The 22,599-nt window shown below is 37.1% G+C and overlaps 1 long non-coding RNA gene across 1 annotated transcript; it reads right to left on the bottom strand.

Moving 5' to 3' along the window:
- Positions 1 to 9,356: 9,356 nt before the first annotated feature.
- Positions 9,357 to 21,112, bottom strand: LOC107208363. The gene is made up of 3 exons (XR_001523187.2): positions 20,981 to 21,112; positions 16,287 to 16,355; positions 9,357 to 11,490 (listed from the first exon to the last, which is right to left on the bottom strand). It is a non-coding gene; the product is annotated as an uncharacterized LOC107208363 (long non-coding RNA).
- Positions 21,113 to 22,599: the final 1,487 nt, after the last annotated feature.

Genomic DNA, 22,599 nt, shown 5'->3' with positions numbered 1-22,599 from the left:
AAATCTCATTAGGAGAGGATTCCAGGACAAAAAAAAAAAAAAAAAAAGGCACTGTCATTGTTAGCTAATTAGAAGCTTTTTCTGCTGTTTCAAATGAAGTTCCAAGAACTGAATGAGTAAATGGACTATTTCACCCCAGATGTATTCCTTCAGGTCAAGGGTGAGGCACCTTTTGAGAGTAGCGTTACTCTGTGTTCTGATCCAGCAGCTAAAAAACCTGCCATTTTCTTAATCCTGCAAGAGTCATAAATTCAGGTCTGTAAGAACAATACCACAAAACAAAAATAAATTTCTGTCAGAAACGATGGAGTTCTTTCTTTCAAAATTAACAATAATTCAAATGTGTTCAAAGCAGTACTTTAAATACAGTCTGTGATACAGTCTGTGTGAAATCTTAGGGCATTAATCCTTTTTAACCATACTGCTAGCAATTACCATGGCAGGTACACAGGCAGAACCTACACTGTGTAGTCATGGAACAACCAAAAAAATATTTCTGCACACTGAACTCAGAAGACACAAGGAATGAAGGAACCAGTGAGTGAGTGCAAAGGAAAATCTCATATGAGTTAGAAAAATATTAATAAGATTTCTGCAGCAGGCTATAACTTTAAAACATCATCAACTCTTCCTCTGATTTAACTCAAGTTAGAGAAAGGCACAGACAAGTAATGAAATTCACAGCTTCTACAAAAACACCCTTAAAATTAGAAAGTAGCTAATCCCTCCAATTTACGAGGGTATGTAATCACCTGTACTCTGACAGTACTTTAAGAATTTATTCACCTCATCTGTTGACACCAATTTATGTTTTCTTTAGCCATGAACAAGAAAGCCTAAAATAATCCACAGCTCCTAATTTCAAAATAATACACTAACAGAATATCAGAAGTCAACATGTCCCTAGACTCAGCATATTTAAGAAGCACGCCCCAGTGCATTCAGGTAATCATTCTACACAGAATCTGTAGACTTCCAAGTGAAAAGCAGTCCTATTCTGCAAGAAAATACCTCTAGTACTTTGAGAGGTAAAACCAGTGTAACAATGGATCATGGTATTTAATCATGGGTGTTTGTTTAAAGGAAGTTACATATTTAGTATTCTTTTGGTTCTTGAGTCAAAGAAAAAAAAAAAAAAGGGATGCAGGAAACAGAAAACATTTTAAGTTCTAGTTAAATTCCTTTAGATGACCATCCTGTGAATGCAAGTCCTTTTCAGCTTGACCGTAACTCTGCATTTCTTACGTGGTATTGTTTTTTTCTATCAGGTTATCCAGCTAGAAAGCCCCTGAAGGGAACTCTTGCCTTAAACATACCTAATGAGAAATGAGAAGGTAGAATTGTTTTTTACAGCTGTTGTATTTGGTTGCCAAACCCTTGAAAATCATCTGTTGCTATATGGGGGAAAAAAAAAATGAATGCCCATTCAAAACGGGCAGCTCATATTTTACTGAAAATCTTTACTAGTGGTATCTAAATGCTCCAGTAACTTCTTGGTTATTTTTCACCTGGACAGTAATGCACTCAAGCTGTCAGAGGCCTTTCAAGGGCAGCCATTCTAAATTAATTTTAATGGAACTTATTTAATGTCAATGCTTATTTAAAATAAAATCTAGCAATTAGAAGCAAAGGAATAGTCTAGTTTCACTGAAGTTGATAGAAAACCTTTGACTAGGCTGAAGAAAGCAGAGTGGACAATGAGATCCCCATGGGGGCTGAAGGAGAAACATGTTTTCCTGTGAACAGTTCTCATTTTTTAAATGCTCTAAGCTATTTTTAAATGAGATTAATCTTTACTAAGTTCTCTAAACTCTGTCATATGTTTCACAAAATGCATCACATTTGCTGCAGGCATATGTGGTTCTGAACAATTAATTCATTTAACTCCGCAGTTCATCACTGCTTTTTGACTCTCCCAGTAACTGGCACAGCCACGCTCACTCTTGAGTGCTGGAGTGGGAGAAAGGATAGGTGTAAACACTTGAAAGATTCAAGACATGAGTTCATTGGTTTTAACAGAGATATAATCAGTGGGGACAGTAGAATGCCAATTTGGATTAGGATCTTGAAAACCAAATAAAAGCCTGCTGAGGCAAGTTGTGTATTTCTACGACTCATACTGCAGCATAGCACTTGTTCTTGGCGAGAGGTGAATAGGGAGGATTAACATGACCTTTGCTCAATGAACAGGGCTATAAACCTTTAGCGACTGGATTGTAGTAACATGCTACAGTAGACCATAAATCATTCAGCTTTTTAAAAGATAATAAAGTTGGCAATGAAAAAAACCAAAACAACAAAACAAAACAAAACAAAACAAAACAAAACAAAACAAAGCCCAAAAAAACAGGGAGGGGCAGCAGGAGGGAGTCACTCAAAATGGCGATTTCCCCTACATGGTCACCATCATTTTGTGAAAGGTGTAAGAATGAAAAGGATTGAGGGGAATGGAGCATAGGTTAGGACAGAACCTTAAACAGTCTGGCCAACACTGTCTTGGGTAGGGGATGATGGCAGAAGGCAGGTAGCTCATCTGCACCTGCGAGCGGTTTCCATCTTCCGTCCCATTCTCACGGGCAGTGGGATTAGGGACACAGTGGGAGGAACACAAGAACTGGGAAGTGGGGTTTAAACATGAACTTTGAACTGCATTGTAAATTAAGTGAAAAATGGGATAAAACTTAGCAACTCTTAACTTTCCCTCTGTTTGAAGAACATAGTTTTTCCCCAAATGAGTCCCAAAGCCCCAACAAATTAACTGAGTCTTTAAAGACATCTGGAACAGTTTTGAACAACCAATGAATAAACTGTTTTGACATCCTTTTTGAAAACTATTTCCCCCTAAGAATAAGAACTTCCCTAACTCACATATAGCCACACTAAGCACATTCTCCAAGGCTATTCTTTCCCACCCACAGGATCTTAAATGAAGAAGGACATCTACTCCAGGCAGCTTTCCCACAATTCACCCTCCAGTGGGTCCAGGGAGAGGTCAGATATACGATGTGGGGGCTCGTCAACTGTTGTAATATGTTTATTCAGTTCTGTTAAAACTGTTAGTGTTTTGTGTATTTGGCATGTTCCTGGTTCTCCCCCATTTACTGCTTTGGTTGGTTCCATTTGTCTGTTATGTAAACCCCTCCCAGTTTTCCTGAATGTTCCCTGTCAATCACCTTTACCCTGCCCCATCTCCCCATCCATCACTGTAAACCCCACTTCTCCTTCCAGCTCCTTCCATGTATATCATCCCTTCCTTTGTATCTCCATTGGTCCCTGATATTGTAACCTCCTCCCCTTACCCCTCCCTCTGCGAGCTCCCATTGGATCCTGGACTGTACCCGCCCCTGAGATAAAACCCAGTGCACAGAGGTGCTCTGGGCTCTCTTTGGTCCTGAATTCTCCCAGCCCAGATCCTTGTGCTCATCCCCTCTCCTGAATAAACCTGTTCCTGGGAAGTACAGCCGAGTGAGTCTCCTCCTTCCTTTTGCCAACACCCATGACAACTGATTTGTCAGAGCCCAGCAGGATTCGGTGCTCTGAACATTCTGCAGTGGGATCGCCTTTCCCTTGCAGTTCCCCACTCCTGGTGACTGCCCGTGCCAGTTGCACCGTAGAGCTAGCCCGGAGCTCCAGTGCGGCCAAGAGCAGCGTCAGTCAACAGAGTCGGTCCTTCGGCTGCACAAAGGGTGCCAGATCTCCTGTCCATTATACCAAATAAAACTTAGACTTAGCATCAGGGTTGCAGCCAATCTGAACATGTCTTCTTCCCGATGACAGCTGTCCAGCAGGTCATCACTGGGGTTGCTTTCAGGGACCCCAAAAAGTCAGGTCCCTGTTCAGGTGCCACTTGTAGCAACACACTACATGCAGGTCCCTAAAGCAGCTTGAGCTTTAGGGTCTGGGGCTTGAGGCCACTAGAAGGCTGACAAAGGATAGTGTTGGGACGGGTTCTTGTTTGGAGATCCGAAAGCTGGTTTATTAAAATGACAATAGGGTACAGCTTCAAATAAGATTTAGGGACAAGAACAAGGATGAGCTGAGGGTCCAGGATTATATACAAGGTAACAGGGGGTGGTTTGGAGGTATAGGATCCAATGGGAGTAGTGCAAAATGATGCATAGGAGTGATTAAGGACAGGGACAACCACTGGGGATTGACAGGGTGGGACAATGTGAAAAAACAGGACCAATAGGGGTTCCAGGAAGAGAGAACATTCTAGAGGGTATACATAAATGGGAAATGGGGCCAAACAGGGGTGGTCAGGGCCAATAGGCCAATGGGATAACAGAACTAGGAAGTAATCAACATCTGAATGCAAAGGCTTGTGGGAAAGAGGCTTCTCTCACCCCAGCCTTGGGAGATATTACAACCTTTCCAGGGCTGAGGGATGAGGATTTTAGTAACTAGCCCTTTGGCCCCCACACTGGATGACGAACAAAACAAAGAGCTGGAAATCACATAACTTTTATTAAATTTATTAACTTTTATTAAAGATTATTTTGTTTAGCTTCCATTTTTAAATCTGTAAGATACTTTCTTATCACTTACTTTTGGTATCAAGTGTGTATCCCAAAGAAAATGTACATGGGACCTCATTAAAACTTCTAAGGCTGAACTTGTTTCATTCTTATCTACTGAAAAAGTAAAAGCAGAAAACTCAATGCATATTGTCAACACAGGATATGAAAATACCTTAGGTGACACCACTGCTTATGCAATCTGACACAAAATTTTGGTGCTTCAGATACCTTAAGATCTGGAGAAGCTGATTCTACCTGTGTCATTTGACTCCTTATGTTACCTTGATGTCTCTCGTGGTCTTTGTAACTACTAAAACTTGAATGAGAAAATCAAAGTGATATCTTGTGTCTCCTCTGTAAGATTTTGATGGTTCCATGTTTCTTCCTCCTCTGTTGTCACAGGCAGCACAGCATCTGAGCCACTGCACTGGGGCATGTGGCAAACAGAAATATTTTGTGCTTCCAAGGAAAAAATTGGTTTCAGGGTTATTTAATAACAATATCCTCTAGGTCTCAAATTTTCTGCAGCCCTCCTTCCTGAGCCAAAGAAGAACTTGTTTCCTGCCTGTGTACTCCACATGTAACCCAGCCACTGATGACACTTAGTATTTGCTCTTCCCAGAATTGTGCTGTTTGGGCAGAGATGACCAGTGTATGTTATTGCAGAACGTGGTTGGAAAATTATGTGGTGGAAAGATTTTTATTGCAGTGCTTTTCAGCGCTGTAGCAGTTTATTTGGTATATTCATGACTAACTAAGGAACTCTTTTAAAAGATGCTTCATTTTGACTTAATAATCCTTTTATATATTTAATAAATAAACAATGTAACAAGCAGTTCCATGAGTGTTGGAACAAATGGAGCAAGATTTTTCAGAGCATAACACTAACTTTATTATTCGTAGGAAGACCATAACTAAGGAAAGCTTTGTGAAGATATCTCTCGTTAACCAATATGGGATTCTACCACGAGTCAAAAATTAACAGATTTACTGGATGCTATGGGAGGTGGGTTTAATACTGTAGAATAGAGAGAATAAAATTTAAATTTAAAAATAGCAACATAAATGAAGGTATATCCAACATTTGGGCAGTCCTCATTTTTTCTTTAATGTGAATTCTATGGTGCAAAACATACAGGGAGTTTTAACATCATATGTTCCTTTTAAGATATTTTTTGCCAGGGTTTTTCACAAAATTAACAGGGATTTATTATTACTAAGCCATTGCAAAATACAGTTTAAAGTTAACAGTAAATTCAAAATTAGTTTACAGGATGATGATTAACATATGTCCGTAGGAAATCAGGCCAAATTCAAGTGATACTATTAAAATCACCACAGAACAATCAGTACTTGCAGTAATGTTGCAACAGGACTAATGAGGTCCAAGTTAAATGTCTTTACTTAAAAAGAAAATCCAATATTTTGAACTTGATTTCAAATGCATTCAAAATTTTAACTGCTATTTTTAATTTACCTTGGAATAAAAATTCAAAGTTTTGGGCAAGGAGACTCTTCAGGTATTTTGCTGTTCTTTTTGAGGAATCTAGTTATTGAACTTGATCATGTTTTTGTTTATTACATCATTTTCTGTCTTAATGGCGTTGAGAATGCAGCTCTTAAACAAAAATTTATATATATAAAACAAGCACTTTTCTGCTTCACCAGCACCCATTATTTACAAAATAATAAAAATGCATTAATTAAATAGTAAAATAAAAAATAAAAATAAGCTTGCTTTTCTAAAGACCTTAGACTAACTCATAGATAAATGATTATGTGTCCAAAATGAGGAAGAAAGAAGATGATGAGAGAATTATTTATCTACACATTGGCCAACAAAGAACTACAGAATTCAAATGCAGGTTTTCTAATTCCTCACCTCTTGCTTTAGCTACTAGACTAGAGAGTCATAGGGAAGAAGTCCTGGTCCATAGAGAAATTGTACATTTCCCTCACTGCCTTTGGAATGAATGTCACACTTGTGGATCAGAGAGAGAATCCAGGTAAGCATTCATTGCATTGTAAATTAATGTTTTTCAGTCAAATAAAAACAATCTTTACAGAGAAAACAATCAGGAGGTAGTGTTTATTCCCATAATGGAGCTACCATTAAGTAATTTTTATGCCCAGAGGATTGTGCATGCCCCTATTAGAGTGATGTTGCTATATTGTGTCTAACAATGGATAAATGTCAAGCCAATGCTCCTGGAGAATTGCAGAAGACCCTGGGCAGGAAAGTTCCTTAGTGATAAAGTCACAGATAAAGCTAAATGCAAGTAATTAAAGATGATACAGCCAGGAGCAAAACTATCCCAACATTATTATGGAATTATTGTCTTTCAACTGACTGTCACATAGGAATGAAATTTTCATATTACAACAAATATCTCTGTGAAAACATCAGCTCAGAGCTCAGTAATGGTTAGAAATTACTGAAAAGTAATGAAGACTAGAACCGGCAATGCTATTATGCCAATGCATAAATCAGACCCTGCTTCGTCTCAAAAAAGCACACCGTGGAGATGGAAAAGGCACAGGAAAAGGCCATAAAGGAAATCGGATGCATGGGACTGCTTTTGTAAAAGGAGCAACTGGGCAGATTACTATTTCTCTGTTTGAAAAAGAGACAACTGAAGGCTGAATAGAGAAAGTCCTGTAATATTATGAGTGGAAAGGAGACTGAATAGATAGCAATCATTCACTGCTGCTTCCAATACAAAGGAGTAAGAGAGAGGGGAAGAAATCAGATAAATTTGCAGGGCTGGGATCAGATGAAACATCTTTGTACAGTGTAGAATGGTGAGATATTTCTTCATATAATATGTATTTAAGCTGTGTAGTAGTTAAGTTACAAATTTCTTTCCAAAGAAGCCAGCAGAAGCTAAAATACTATATGAGTTGAAAAACAATGGACAAACTAAATAAAAAAATTACATGAATTCCACTGAAGCCAAAGATCCCTGCTTCAGGACATACCTAACACAGGTTTTTTTAGCTTTGTGAAATCACTTGAAAGTAAAAGAATATTCAGAAGACACACTGCTGTATGCTTGCTCAGGCTTCTAGACTACCCTGTGTCCCTACAGAGGCTGGTCACCACCATCACAACCACAAGGTGCTGGACCTGACCTTGCTCTGACAGAGTAAGATCTTGTTTCTAGACAGAAACTGTTCAAGAGCCAGAAACATTACTCAGCTAGGAGATATCTAGTTCTGTTTTTCTCACTCCCCATATTTCTGACAATTCTCTAAATCTTTTAGAGTAAATTAGGTGAATAGGAAAATGCTTAGTAGAATAGCCTTTTTTATCATTGTTTCTGTATATGTAAAAGAGAGCAAAATGGAGAGAAAGAGGAACACATGTTGTGGACATTTTCAATAGAATAAAAGGGTTTGTGATCCCTTTACCAGGAAAAACTTCAAGTCAGATCATGAGTGGGTAAACTAGAATAGTCCCATTGCAATCAATGGAACTGCACTATTTAGCCTAGCAGAGAATTTAACTTAAATTTCTTAGAAATGATGTCTCTTGGATTTGCAAAAGGAGGTTGCTGACACACAGAACACGGCAAATTTTTTCAAATTGTTCAGCTGGTTATACATTTCACTGTAAGATCTGAGATCCATCTCCTCTCTCTCCCATTAATTCTGCTCTAAACCTGACCTTGTTTGTTCTTTGACCCTGTTTTGCCACAGTTCATAGTAATTCTTTTATTTCTGCAGCTCTGCAAGCTCTGTTTTACAATTTCTGCCTCCTTTCTTACTTGGGTCTTTTGTACAATAAAATATCTACTGAATTTTATGTGCTGTATAGTGTGCCAAATTGCCTCTTGAAGGACACTCCATAAAATGCTATTCTGAAAACACTATCAAATATACTTCACAGTTTATATAAAACTAATTTTGTTCTTCAATGTGTGAGCATCAATTCTTACAACCAAGATTAAAATTACAGGTCAAGTAGAAAAATAACAAAAACCACAAAAAATCCCACAAAACAACAATAACAACAAAAAGGGATGGTCGCTGTTGGTGCTATACAGAAGTCCTGGGAATAATCAAGTGAATATTGTGTTAATGGTTTTGCAAACAAATAGTTCACAGCAGAAGGCGCTAAAGCAGTTTTCAGACACTGACAGTTTACTGCTTAAGCTCTTCTGTATTTCCAATTTTCTTTATGTGTCAGCATGTTATCTACATTTTTTATCACATTTGGTTTTGAGGGAAGGTGGAAGTTGGAAAGTTTTGTTGGTTTGAAAATCAAGTAGTTCTCAGTCAGTAGCTCAACATGTAGCCCTTGCATTTCAGAATCATTCTAAAGAATATCAGAGGTGCTAATGGAAACAGACTTTTGTGGCTGCCCACCCTTGTGAGTCTTTAGAAGATTACATAAGCAAACACTTTGTGTGGTTTAGCACATTGCAAAACAACTTCTGTAAACTGCGGCAATGTGGCAGCTGGACTAACCCCCAGCTGGCTGTGCTTATGACCACTGGTGTGTTTACTGTATGTTATGATTCCCCCTGAAATTAAATTACAGTTTTACAAGAGTTTCTGCAGATTTGCAGTCTTTAGCAGTTACTAAATGCAATGGATGCTTGGAACAAGGAAAACTGCAATTAAATTTACATATCAGAAAGAGCTGTATTTTATAAACCCTTGATGATTATAGCTGAACAAAGTTTAACAAAGAATAATAGCAGATTTCAGTTAATTGTAAACACAACTGTGTGGTTTTGATAGGATTTTGTTTACCTTTCACTATGTTATCCACGGTTCACAGAGGAGAAAAATTATACACTGTTATTGATTTTATAAATTGACAAGAGTCGAGGAAGCCAATAAAAAAACTTTAATAATTACAGCAAGCAAAACAAAGAGGCAATGCAGCGCTGGGCGACAGGGGGATTTCCGTTCTGCCAACTGCCGCGCCGTCTGAGGTTCCGACCGGTCTTTTTAAGGTGTTCACAAGCCTATCGCTGTAACATTTCCGGGGTTCTCTGCGCATGCTTCAGGACTGTTGCCAGGGGATTTCTTCTCATCTGCTTTTCTTAGTTCCTGTAAATGTACTTGCTCAATAACTGTGTTAGTCCTTACAAAAATAGTTAACCACAATAACCACATCCTAACTAATAAACAAGTACGTCTTACTTAAAAAGTTTACGAACAAACATACTCTATCACATACACTAGTGTAGGAATTTTATTTAGATTTTCCAGTGCTACCTTGGCAGAGATTTGTTTCTGGACCAGGCCTCCTTTATGGAGGCTCCGGAGCCAAAAGCTATCATGGTGTGGAAGAAGGCCTCCAGGATGTAAGGTTTCCCCCCATTTTAAAGTTAATAAGAAGGGTTTTTCCATAGTGCTTTGCATCTCCATTTTGTTGTACCCCAGTTTATATACCCAGTTAGCCTATTGGCTGTCCCTCCCCTCTTTACCTTGTATATCCCTTCCCTAGAAAGTTTTCCCTTCCCTGTTCCCCAGTTGGCCCCAGTTTGGTGCAGTCCTCCACCACTGTAATCCCATTGGCTTTCCTTCTTCCTGACCCCACCTCTGCTCCACTTTCCCCTGTTCCTATTGGACCCTGCCCGTCAGATCCTCCCCCTTGCGCGTACATACGTTCCTGGACCTTCCATTGCTCCCTGTCTTTGTTCCTGGACCCGTTTGGTCTGTGGTTGGAATAAACCCCACTGGAATGCTACGCAGAGACCCTTCCTGCCTCTGCATCGGTGATTGCTATCCATGGGGTGTGTGTGTGTGGGTGTGTGTGTGTGTGTGGGTGTGTGTGTGGGTGGGTGTGGGTGTGTGTGTGAGATTGCAGCCTGCCCAGATGCTGTCACCTCTGGAGGCGCTTTTGGGAAGGTAGAGTCGCCTGACCACCTACACCCGATGCTACACTCCTTGACAAGAGGAGGGGCTGGAAGGTCAGGAAAACCTCATAAAATCTATCCTACTTTTGCTAGATTGCAAATTCAACTCAAGGGATGTGTTGTGATTTTAGAAAATCCTGTGTGAAGCATCGATTTTATTACAGAACTGAATCATGAGATAAAAGGGGATTTAGCTTTGTTTTTATTCTATCAACTGATGAAAATACCTGAAGCCAGGTAAATTTTAAAGCCATTTCTACCAGCAGTAAGAAGCTTCATACTCATTCAGACAGTGCCCCAGAGATTTTACTCCCACCTGTACTGCTGCATGTATGTTGTCAAGAAGAAAAAGGAAAAAAAAATAATTATACTTCAGAGTTTAACTCCTCGGCCAGATTATAGGAGAGAAGGAGAAAAAAAATCTACTTCAACAGGTTTAAATAGTACAATAAATCTGTTCTGACAGATATTTGACAGCGATGTTTTTACTTCTTTCTGTTTGAGTAGATGGAAAGGAAAACAATGCTTATTGATGGTCATTTTGGAACAAATAAGTAATCAAAACAGAAAATTGATATGATTTTGTTGGAGCAGCTGAGGGCCTATGTGAGTTTCATAGAATAGGAATGTAGCTCACTACTTATGTTTAAAATTTGGCAGACTATTTACCTACATTTATTACAAATCAAGACACTAAAATATATATTTTCAATAAATTCTTCCTCTACTAATTAATATAAATATTAATATACTCCTGGAAATACAGTGCCTGGAAGGCACAATTATAGATACCTTTTCTACGCCAGACAATTACCAACAGAAGTACATTTTAAGACTAAGTAATTCTTTTTCAGTATCATTCATGAACATTTCAACAGGGTGGAAATAAACATGGCATTCAGAGCAGAATTTCCTCCTGGAAGTTGTTCATTCCATTAAGAAAACATAAACAGGATGTCCTTGTCTGTTGGTTCATATCTGTTGAAGACTGTGGAGCTGTAAGGATTTACATCAGCTGATGTGAATCCAGATCCTGATCCAGATCCTTAGCAGCTTATTGTTATTTTAGGTTTTACTAGCTTCATAATTTTAGGTGGCTGAAAAACAAAACATTTCCACAAAAAAAATAATAATTAATATTAAGTCATTACAGGAGAGAGAAAATTTGAAAGTCATGGTGAATTCCTTCTTTTAGTCCTTCAGGTAACACTGCCCCTACACTGTCTGTTATAAGGATGGTGGATTAAACAACCAGGAAGAAAAGTTCTTTTTAAAAATTATTTGTATTAGTACATGCAAGAGGAATAAAAATATGGAAGACAATAATAATTCCACTGGGCCAAAACAAAGGTTCAATCAACATCAAAAACCATCTCTTTACCAGAAGAGAAAAATGCCCATAAGATAAAACAATGGAAGAACTATATTTTATACATAGGTGCTCTCCAACTTCCAACAATTTTCATCTCAAGGACTTCCTGATTTGAATACTGTAGAAGAGCTGGGCTCTTCTACAGAAACTTTACCAGTTTCCCAATGTATCCATAGAGAAAGGAAAATATGGTAAATATTCTAGGATTTTATAGCTAGCCAGTCTTAAAGAACAGTACAGATTTTTAAAAAAGGCAATCCTAACAGTGCTGCAACACTAACTTTTTCTTTGTAACAACAGGAAATAAGAAAAATGTATCTAAGATACTGTACATAAAGAGATTTAGAGGTTTTACAAGAGTCCAGGAAAATTAGATGTCCAGATCACTCTGGATTTCAGAGAGATTTAGGACACTGACCTGCTTTGAGTATTTTAATAGTATTTATGACACTTTTGATATTTCTTCAGGACAAGAATATGCACATCAGACACTGCTGATGATTTCATTTTGCTAATGTAATGGAAGGTTCTGCAGACATGTCAAAAGCTAAGTGGATATGGAGAAGGGGACAACCTGTTTTTCTTAGCAGTGGTCCTTCCTGCTTCAGTTTGGAGCTCATTAGTGGGATAGTGTAGCCAAGTTTCCACTACAGTGACCATTTGAGCATTTTTAAGTAAAAATGAAGTTTCTGATGTTACCAAGCCATCACTTATATACAGAAACCCACATTTAGGTTGCCAGGAGACCATAGAATCTACAGAACAGCACACAGAGCAATACAGTCAGAAGAAGAATTCTCTAAGGTGAGAGTCTGTTGTCAGTACTCTTCCCAAACTGTGATCACAGAATTGTTTAGGTTGGAAAAATAGAGTTGCAAGGTCTTTGAGTCCAATGATTAACCCAACCCTGAGATGTCCTCCATTAAAACATGATTATGTCTGTATAATAAGAGCTGGTTTTATGTCCTAATTAAATATGAGCTAATATTACCACTTACTTTCATCTTAACACTGCTCCTTTAATATGTATATCTGAAATTCCTCTACCTATCACTTTTGAGTCAGGAAAACTGAAAGAAAGAATTTAGAATAGAAAATTATGTTATAATTTGTATTGCTGGTTTGAAGAAGCAAAAAGAATTAGTTTATATAGAGTTAGAAAATCGATATCTAAAACTTATTCATCAGACTTGGATAAAGAGAATACATTAATTTACATTTGAAAAATTCTATATTTTGAATTTTTCCTACATCATCTCCTACAATGACGTGTAGGAGAAAAATCAGTCATTTAACAACAGAAATAATTTTTCATTTTTCAAAATTATATTTTCAAACTCACTGCATATGTTTCCTCAAAGACTCATTAGGGGATTTGTGATGGAGACAATTTCATTTTGCTGTATTCCAAAGGCTAAAAATTTTATACATGTTCTCCTTATGCCATATTTCAAAGAAATTGGGGCACCTCAGGGGGCTATTCTGGATCAGACTGCATTTTATTGTACAATTGTATCTTGTCTACTTTTTGTCATGTCCAGTACTTAATTTTAATCTTAAACATTTCTTTATGAACAGCCTACTGTAACTTTGATGACTCTATTCACTTTCTGTTGATGGCTCTTGAGCAGCTTACAGCATAACTAAATCCAGAGTGAATAATTAATATTTTATAAAGATATCTACTGTCACTTATTTAACATTCATAATGTTTGGTGAATGCATCTTAAAATGCATATTAACATTTTACAGATGTGCTACTTATAACATATATTTATATACATTTTAATGCTTCTTAAGTCATGGAGCATTATAAAAATATTACAAAAACACATGCAGAAAGTTGGTGCATGTTCAAAAGATCACAAAGCCATTCATTATGTGAACCTCCCATGCATATCACATTTTAATTGATAACTGAGTCACAGCATAAGGGAATGGTAAATTTATACAATGAGACTGACTGGAAGGTCTGATTCTATTTTATAATGTCCTGGCTAATAGATTCCATGGGAAACTGCAGTGAGCCTGTGTAAAACAAGACCTAAATTAAATAATCAGCCATAGATGATTTTCATTATTCTTCTTCTCCCATTAAAGAAACTTTTTGTAAGGTTTGATTTAGTTCAGATTCAAAACTTTGTTGTAAGTCAATCAGACAGTTAAATTTGAAACTGGCATAACTGGGAAAAAAACCCTCCCAATTATTAAACGATGTGCAGAAATTTGGGAAATGAGCAGTCAGCATAGAAAGGCTTAATAGTATTAATGAAAGAAATTAAAAAACACATTTATGGGAAGAGTGGAGAAAGTGATGATACCAAAGTATATTTTTACTATATGATCTTGCCTTTTTTTGTCCAAATAATGAGATAATTTTCACATCTAATATATGCAGTTAGGAAAAAGATATTAAAATGTTCATCCTTGAGAAGATTTTTATCAAAAAACATTTGACTGCTATTCACCTCTCAACTCAAAGTCATGGGATCTAAAGTTGCATGAATAATTGATGCTTCAGTTCAGAGTTCTTACTTTCGCTATTTTTCTTGTCCGATGAATAATTCACTATTTTTTGCAAACTGGAGCATTTTAAATAGGAAAGGTTAAGAGAAAGCCATTTTCAAATACTACGTATCACTTGATTTGGAAGTGCAATATATTATATATTATATATCATATATCATATATATCACACATATTTAATTATAATATTATTATAATGTATTATATTATAATAGAACTATATATTATATGTGTTATATATATTCTAAACATCTATATATTCTATATTCTATATATTATATATTACAATTTATGTCCCCCATCTGCATGTGGCAGGCAGCAGAGCTGAAGCCCTCTCAGAACTCAGGAGGTGTGTGAGTAGGAAGAACACCAGTACCTTTGCTGTAGTCCTCATCATTGTACCTGAGTCTCTTGTACTGTCTCTCAAACATTTCATTTTGATTGTTTTCTAGCTCTTTTATCTTCTTTCACTGAATATTTTTTCTTTGCAGCTGGGTCAGATAGTAAAGTGTTTGAACTGCATTTAACTTTTTAATCCTGTAATCTTTAGCACTAATTAATAAACAGTGATTTTACACATGTTAGTATATCATCTATCCACTTTTAATATGTTTCATGAGACATTTTTGTCAGAATGACTAAATGTTTGCAGTCCTTAGATTTCAAGTATTCATTATTATTTGAAATTTCAATAAATCCATAAGATGCATTAATTTATAAGGCATTCAGAAAGATAAGACAGAAGATATTGCCTCTCAGATCAGACCCTACATTTACTGAATTCTTTTCAAGCTCTTCAAAAATAGTTTTTAATTAGAAGTTTTCATTTTTATGCTATTTTTAAAGTACTTCCTTGGATCTTCCATGCCTCAGACCTGTATCATCTTTATATATTTTCCTCTTGAGCCACTTAGCATAAGTTATAATTATGTGCTCTATTTATATACACAAAAATTATTTGAACAGGAAAAAATTGAAAGACCCATTCCAGTTTACTTAGATGGCACAGTGTATACATTATTTTTAATGAACAAGCAACAGTAGCTTCAATTAAGTATCTATATAAATTTAATGGTAGTTGAAAATACACATTGCCTTCATTAGATGATGGGAAATCAGCTTCAATTCTATAAAATTGTTAGCATATTCCTTCTTTATGGTGACAGAGAGCATCCTTATTATCTTCAGCTTTTCATTCCAGTTATACTGAGGTTTAAATGACCGGATTGTCACAATATAACAGCTGATGTGTTTTTATCACTACTTTAAAACTTCCTCAATCTTATCTAAATGGGTGGGAAGTGATTTTTTTCCCCTCTTCTTTTTTTCCTGTGTACTATACAGCAAAGATTTGCAAATCTTCAAACTCTTTTTTAGTAAATGCACAACTAAAATATGCCATCTACTCAAGCAAACTTCTAATTTGGCTCAAAGTTTCACAGTCCACAATGAGCACTTGAGCACCAGTGACAGGCTGCTATATCCAGAAAGAGTCCAGGAAGATAATTTGAGAAAGCAAGGCCAGTGGCCTCTGTGACACCAGATTGCTCAGGTGTCCAAAATAATGAGCACTGCACTTGAATTAGCTTGTCCGGTTAACACATACTTTTCATTATTCACCCATGGCACGTCACCCCAACAACTCTACTCCCATCTGCCCCTGAGACAAATCAATGCAATGTTGCTGTTGGGTTTAAGCTTGGCATTAATACTCATCTCCTGGATGGCTCTTTATGAAGATTCCCAGCAGCCAACCTGCACAAGGAACTCCCCTGAGCTCTCAAGTACTATTTCATGGAAAAAGTTTACACACTTTGTTCATACTGTGAAACTCTGAGGGAAGGGAAAGTGAGCAAGAAAAGTTACAAGTTTCTGAAATGTGACTGCTTGTTAATTGAGGGCTAAATGAAAATCCAGTTGATGAAACCCTTTTTATTAAGTTCAACAGACTGATTATAATATTATAAAATGCCCTTAATATCTACACATTCATACCTTTCCTGATGTGACCCTCTTTCATCCTCCTTTACAGCAGATTCCTGTTAAACACAAGACCTCTGTAACCTGAAAGAATGGAGAGCATATGAAGAAAATAAAAAGCATTATTTTTCTCCTTTCTTCTCTCTTTCTTCTTTGATGAACTCAGTGAATAGGAAAGTGAATTTAATTTTCTTTCCTTTATTCCATAGCATTACACAGTGCTTTACCATTATAGTATGTACAGGTACGTTTCCATTAGCAAGAAACTTTTCTATGGCATGAAAAAATGGAGCTACATTTCCTTTGTTTAGAAATTAACCTAGTGGTGTTAAATATGCATCCAAAATACACCTATGCACAACCTTTAGAATAGCTGAGTTTTCCATGTCTCCCAAGTTTTCTTTCTGGATATTAAAAGGGTATCTGAGTCCTTTTCTTTCTCTACAAAATCTTCTAAAGATCCAACCTATAAGTCTGTTGATTCCAACAATTAACCTGAGTGTCCTCTTTGGGGAAATACACTCTCTGCACCAATGACTATTTTCTCATATACATAATCAATCCCTGGTAGGATCCTTTCTGCCCCCTCTGCATCTCCATTGCAGGTGAGGCTTTTTCCATTCTATTGTAGCACAAATTTTTGGGAAGAGTGATGAATGTGGCAAGTTTCACAGTGCTGCTCTGTCAGATTGTGCATCTCCAAATTCTCCACATTCATTAATAAAGGACAAAAATCCTGTTACTGTAGATATTGCATGCCCAGACTGCTCTGTCTTTAAAAGCTCAGCCACAATGCTGTTACATCTTTCTTTAATGTTATAAACCACTAGATCTTCACCAAGTCATCATGTACAAACATTTTCAAATATTCCTCTCATAAAAAACCCTGATTTTTATTCTTGTCTGTCCTGAAAGACCCAAAACAGTAGGGGAGTAAATTGAATCAGTGATTTTAAATTGCTTGATTTAAAATTCTTAGGTCTGAGCTTTATAAAAGTAAAGTGGAAAAAAAAATTGCTACCACAACTTGAAATTTTAATTTATAATGTAAAAAATTACATTTTTTGATGTAACACAATTGATACTTAAATTTTTTTAAGCTGCCATAAACAAGACTCACTGTATGAAAAAATAAGACCCAAATCCTTCACAACCTTAAGCTAGAATAATTCCATGTTGTCTTATCTGAAGATAAGATTCTCCATAAATCTTAGGAACAAAGTTCTTTTTACTAGTAAGTTTTTGAAGTCTAAAATGGATTCCACTTAAAAAAAATTCCTTGTGTGTTAAGATTGTTTAAATTGTTGACTTTTTTTCTTTTTGATTTATTTATATTATACTACAGGAAAGGATCAGGACTCTGCCCTGTGCCAGGAGCTCATTAATCATCATTAGATTTCCAAGGTATGTGCACAGGTGACATTTGCCTGGGAATTCTCTAAAAATCATCTGGCTTCCTGATCTTACTATGTAGAAGTATTGACAAATACTGTGCTGTGGTCTCTCCTGCTGCTGCTCAGCAATGAACAAGCAGAAACAGTGCTTCACATAAAGAAAATTATAAAATTACTAAAATCAAAAGAACCACCTCAGAAAAAAACTCCAGGTTCTCAGTCATCTGATTTTCATCTCCTTGCTCTTCCTCAACAAATTCTTTCTCCACTGATCTGTCATTCAGTCACTCTGTATATCTGACAACAGACAAACATTTCAAGCTTCTACATGCCCTCCTGGTTTTTTGGCTTTTCCATCAGTTGCTAGATTCTCAGTTCCAGTAAGACCCCTTTTCCACCCCTTTTTCACCATTCCACAGAAGCCAACCAGCAGCACAGCACTTCCTTATCTGAATACAGAAACTCAAAACATGGCAGCCTAAAATCAAAAGTGATCCCCGCAGTTCCCTATCTCACTTCTGATTCATGAGAAAGTTTAGCAGGACTTAAAATTTCCTGACATTTAAGAGGGAGCTGCAGAGGGAAATATTTTTTCCCATTATCAACCACTGTACTGAAATTCTTCTGAATAATGTCTTTTCTCAGGCACTTCTATCTAACTTGTAAATACAGTCTCATTTCATTGCAGAACACTCTGCCCCCTGATGTGAGGCATGCATTTACTTCATGGTTTCTGCTGAGGTTACTGCCTGGCCTGCATTAAAGAAATCCTTGTTTCTCACAAATCAATTTAGTGCCAAATTCACCTCATGCCGTTAGTAGGGGGTTTATCTGTTTGCCTGGAGCACAGAGTAGAGCACCTGGAGTGGGCCCTCAAATATCCAAAAGTGACTAATTCAAAGATCTTATTTTCTCTCTGAAAGGTGGAAGTTGGACATTTTTTCTTAGGCATATGATTTTCCTCTCATCACAATGGAATACCCGCAAAAAACACAATGTGGGCAGTTGGATTTACTCAGCAGAGGCATCTTCAACATGCATCCTCCTAACTTGGGATGAAGGAGCACAGCCACCATGTCCCCAGACCAGCTCAACTTGTCCCACTCCAAAGAGCTTGACCAGGCACAATTTCTCCTCTCAGCACAGCTGTGTTTGGTATCTCTTAGGGCCTCACTTGAAAAATGTCAAATTTTTATCAGTGTTTTTTCCAGGCTGTCTCCTTAGGCATTGCTCTGCCATCAGTCAAAAATTCCAAGTTTTAAATACTTTGTGACTGATAATTTGTATACTATTTTAAGAGATGGTCCAAAGATTCTCCCATCTGTCTCATGACCACCGCAAGGAAAGACCCTGAACATCACAAGGGACTCGGTACAGGGGCTCTGGCCTGGTTGAGGTGGATGTTTGCCAAGTGATTGTTTGCAGGTGTGCTCGCTGTGCTGACACGGCACACTGCCCTCGCTCCTGCTGGCGAGTAGAGACTTGTACCCCACACCTGGCCCCCTGAGCAATGGGCTTCTTCACCATGGTCATCAATCTCCTCTGGTTTTGGCTTTGTACCTCTCGCTTTGTAAAAGACTATAAAATACACCCCAAAACTTAATTTCCTTTGAGATCTCCACAACGGACAGAAGGCTCGGCGTTGTTGGATGGCTGAGTGGACTTTGACATTGGTAGCCATAATCCCCTTACTCTCTTTTCCTTATGCTTTGCTTTCTCCTCTTATCCCTCTATTGCATATTAGTGCCGATGAGCACTCAATAAGGTGTCTTTTGCTGTTTAAGTCCTTGGTTTGCTGATAATCTTTTGTACTCTAAGACCAACTAAAAGAACCACATCACAAATCCCACCTTGCGGTTTGTGACAACTAATTGTTCACTCCTATAATGTTGATCTTCGGGTCTGTATATTTGAATACCCTCTCTGGGGTTTCTCACAAATGCAGAACTCAGACCTCCATTTAGAGTTTCTGATCTTCTTTCTTAACTGTACCTTAGAATAATTATAAATTTGAGGCTTTTGGCATATGTGTGAAGTCCCTCAAAAAGCATAAATAAAGGATACCTGTTCAATATTCCAGATGCTGTTCTTATCAGCAGGATCTAATCACTGACCAACTGTGACAGATTTTTGATACTGCCAGGTGGTTTTGGATCAGAAATTACTTCTGTGCTGCCTAAAAATTCTTTTCCTACCACAAAGCAATTGATCTAGTTTGCAGGTGTTACAGAAGGTAAAATGAGAATATTTATTTCCAGAAACATTCTGTCTTTATTTGCTCTGGCATATAGTTTAAACACGTGGTTTTAGGATAATTTAGGATCCCTGACTTATTTTATTATGGCCTATATAAATCTATATCCTCTTCAAACAACCTTATACCTTGCTAAAATTTTAGAAAAGCCCAACAGGGATTCCTCATCTTCCTTCTTGATGAGATTATTCTAGAGCCATAGTGTGATCAAGTGCAATTTTTTTGCACTGTCCAATTGCACAGGAATGGTTTGTCTTGTGTCTGTATCAACCACTGCAAATTCTCTGTGCAAAGGCTTTGTAGTTTTTGGGCTGTCTCCTCAGTATCACAAAATAAATCAATTTACTGTGAAACAGATCAAGGCCAGATGGTACTTTTTGCATGGCACTGGATTTACAAACACAGCGTCTAATTTTGAAGTTATGCTCTAAAGCTGAATAGATGCTATGGCTGACAGGAGTTTTGCTTGCTTGCTTGCACTGCTTAGCAATGACAAGAGATAAATACACAATGATCCATAAATTCTATCCATTATATCATTGCTGTGGCAACTTTTCTTGGCTAGAAGGCTATAGTATCTTATTTCTGGGCCAGCTATCCCTGCCTCCTGGGCAGACAGCATAGCTGCCTCCAGCTTTGCCATCAGATTGATGAAGGAGTCTTCTGGTCTCTCAGAGAAGTTTCTGGGGACACAAATGGAACAAAGTTGAGTAGATGAAAGCCCTGGTGCTGGCCCAAGTTTTTTGCCTAATAATTTAAACAAATGAAAGATGTGAAAAAAATATAAGCACTCCTGAAGGCTGGAAACTCTGTTCACAATCCAAGTTGTGAGAGATAGTACACTCTAAGTTTATGAATTCTATCTTGATTTTCCATAGCAATTTTTCTACAGAACTAGGAATTTTTTAGAGTTTAGAAGAAAAGAGGCCTTTGATAAAAAAAAAAGCAAAAAAAAAAATAAAAAAAGCAAAAAAAACCCCAAAAAACAAAGGTAGATTGCAGATAGCAGCATAGATAGGAGCAGAACAATTAACCCAACATACAATTTTCAGACACTGTACCTCTGTGCAGGATCCAGTGGCACACAGTGTTCATAATTTCCAGATATCACCAACCTCCTATAAATCTCATATACCAATGTTTACTGCAAATAAAATGTTCACAAAGTCTTAAGTGAAGAAAGACTTTTCTTTCACCAAATTTAGAAACATGAACATGAAACTTGAGTGAAGAAAGAACACGGTGAATGAGTCATAAACATCTCCCTTTCTCCTCTCATTTCCTCAGAAAAATCTTAAATGCTGAAGCCTATTTTAGGAATAGAATTCTCATTTTTTTTCTCATAATCCTTCCCATATGTCACTTAAGGACAATTCAGTGCACACAGGACTATCAGCTTGCTAACTTTTCATTTCAATGTATGACAAAACTAACTAAATGAAAAAAAATAAAGTTTGTTTAGGTTAATTATTCTTTCTAAGATCCTTTCATCCAAGTTTCTACTCAGAGTGTCCAATTAACTGGGGATGAGAAAACCACATTAGATAAAAGAAGCTGCAGCAGTCTTCACTAATTCTTCAAAATAAGTCCAGACCAAATAATTTAAGGTCAAAAATCTAGTTTCTTTTTTTAGTATCTAAGCTGTATTTTTATTTTTTGTTTTTAGACAATCACTTGCAAAAGTTACTTCCTCTCTCAGAAATCATGGAAACCAAGTATGAATAAAAATTCATGTCAAGTCAGTACATGACTTGTCCGGGTAGGGCATCTCCACAACAACTTAGACCTGTATATAATTCAGGTGTAGAAAAATGTGTATATCAAATTTCTACAGGTAAATTTCGTATAATTTTATAAATGAAGATATAATTAAATGCAAGGTAACATTTGTTTTACAACTGCCTCCCAAAAGAAGTTATAATTTATATTTAGAAAGACAAAACAAGGCCTGAAACTGAAGACAAAACAGGTAGGTTTGACCTGATAATAGGAAAGTTTGTGAAAAATATATTTTCATATTTTCTTTAATGGAATGTCTTCCAACTAGCATGTGGGAAAAAAAGATATGTAAAAATCTATCTGATACTCATGCATACTTCCCCAAATGCAATACTAGTAATTCATAAGGTTTTAGTGGATGGGAATTTTTAACTTTTCAAGTTTTACGTAATCAGTGCATATATCTGCTGTCTGTCAATTCAGAGAAGTGATTACACAACATCTGCTCTCCCTAGAGCAGTTTAAGGCTTTCAGGATGTGTATTCTAGGACTCGCAATCTAATTTTCACTTCAGTTTGTCTGCTTTGCAGGCTATTCTTCCAGTACTTCATAAAAGAGCAGAAAGATCACACTCCAGTACAAAGATTCTTTATACCCACTTTAGATCATTCTTCGAAAGCTCTGGAGACATGATCTTGAATTGAGCTAAACAGAAAACCTCCAGTTCAACAGTTTATCCAGAGACAATTTCAGAGGGATAAATTCTGCTTACTACATCATTGAACGCATTCCCAATCAAAAAGTAGCAATCACTGAGTACATCAGTGGACAATGACACTGGGGAGGGCAATATTCTTCGTTCTGTCCAACAGACCATGGAGAAACACCTCATTCGTATCAGCGATTGCCACTGCAAAAGTCAGCAGCAGAAAAGCATCCGGTCTTGTACTCTTTTTTTCCT

This window comes from Parus major, chromosome 8 (genome assembly GCF_001522545.3).
Source record: "Parus major isolate Abel chromosome 8, Parus_major1.1, whole genome shotgun sequence".
NCBI classification, from domain to species: domain Eukaryota; kingdom Metazoa; phylum Chordata; class Aves; order Passeriformes; family Paridae; genus Parus; species Parus major.
Note: the sequence above shows the minus strand (reverse complement) of the source record. Positions and strands in the feature narration are given on the sequence as shown.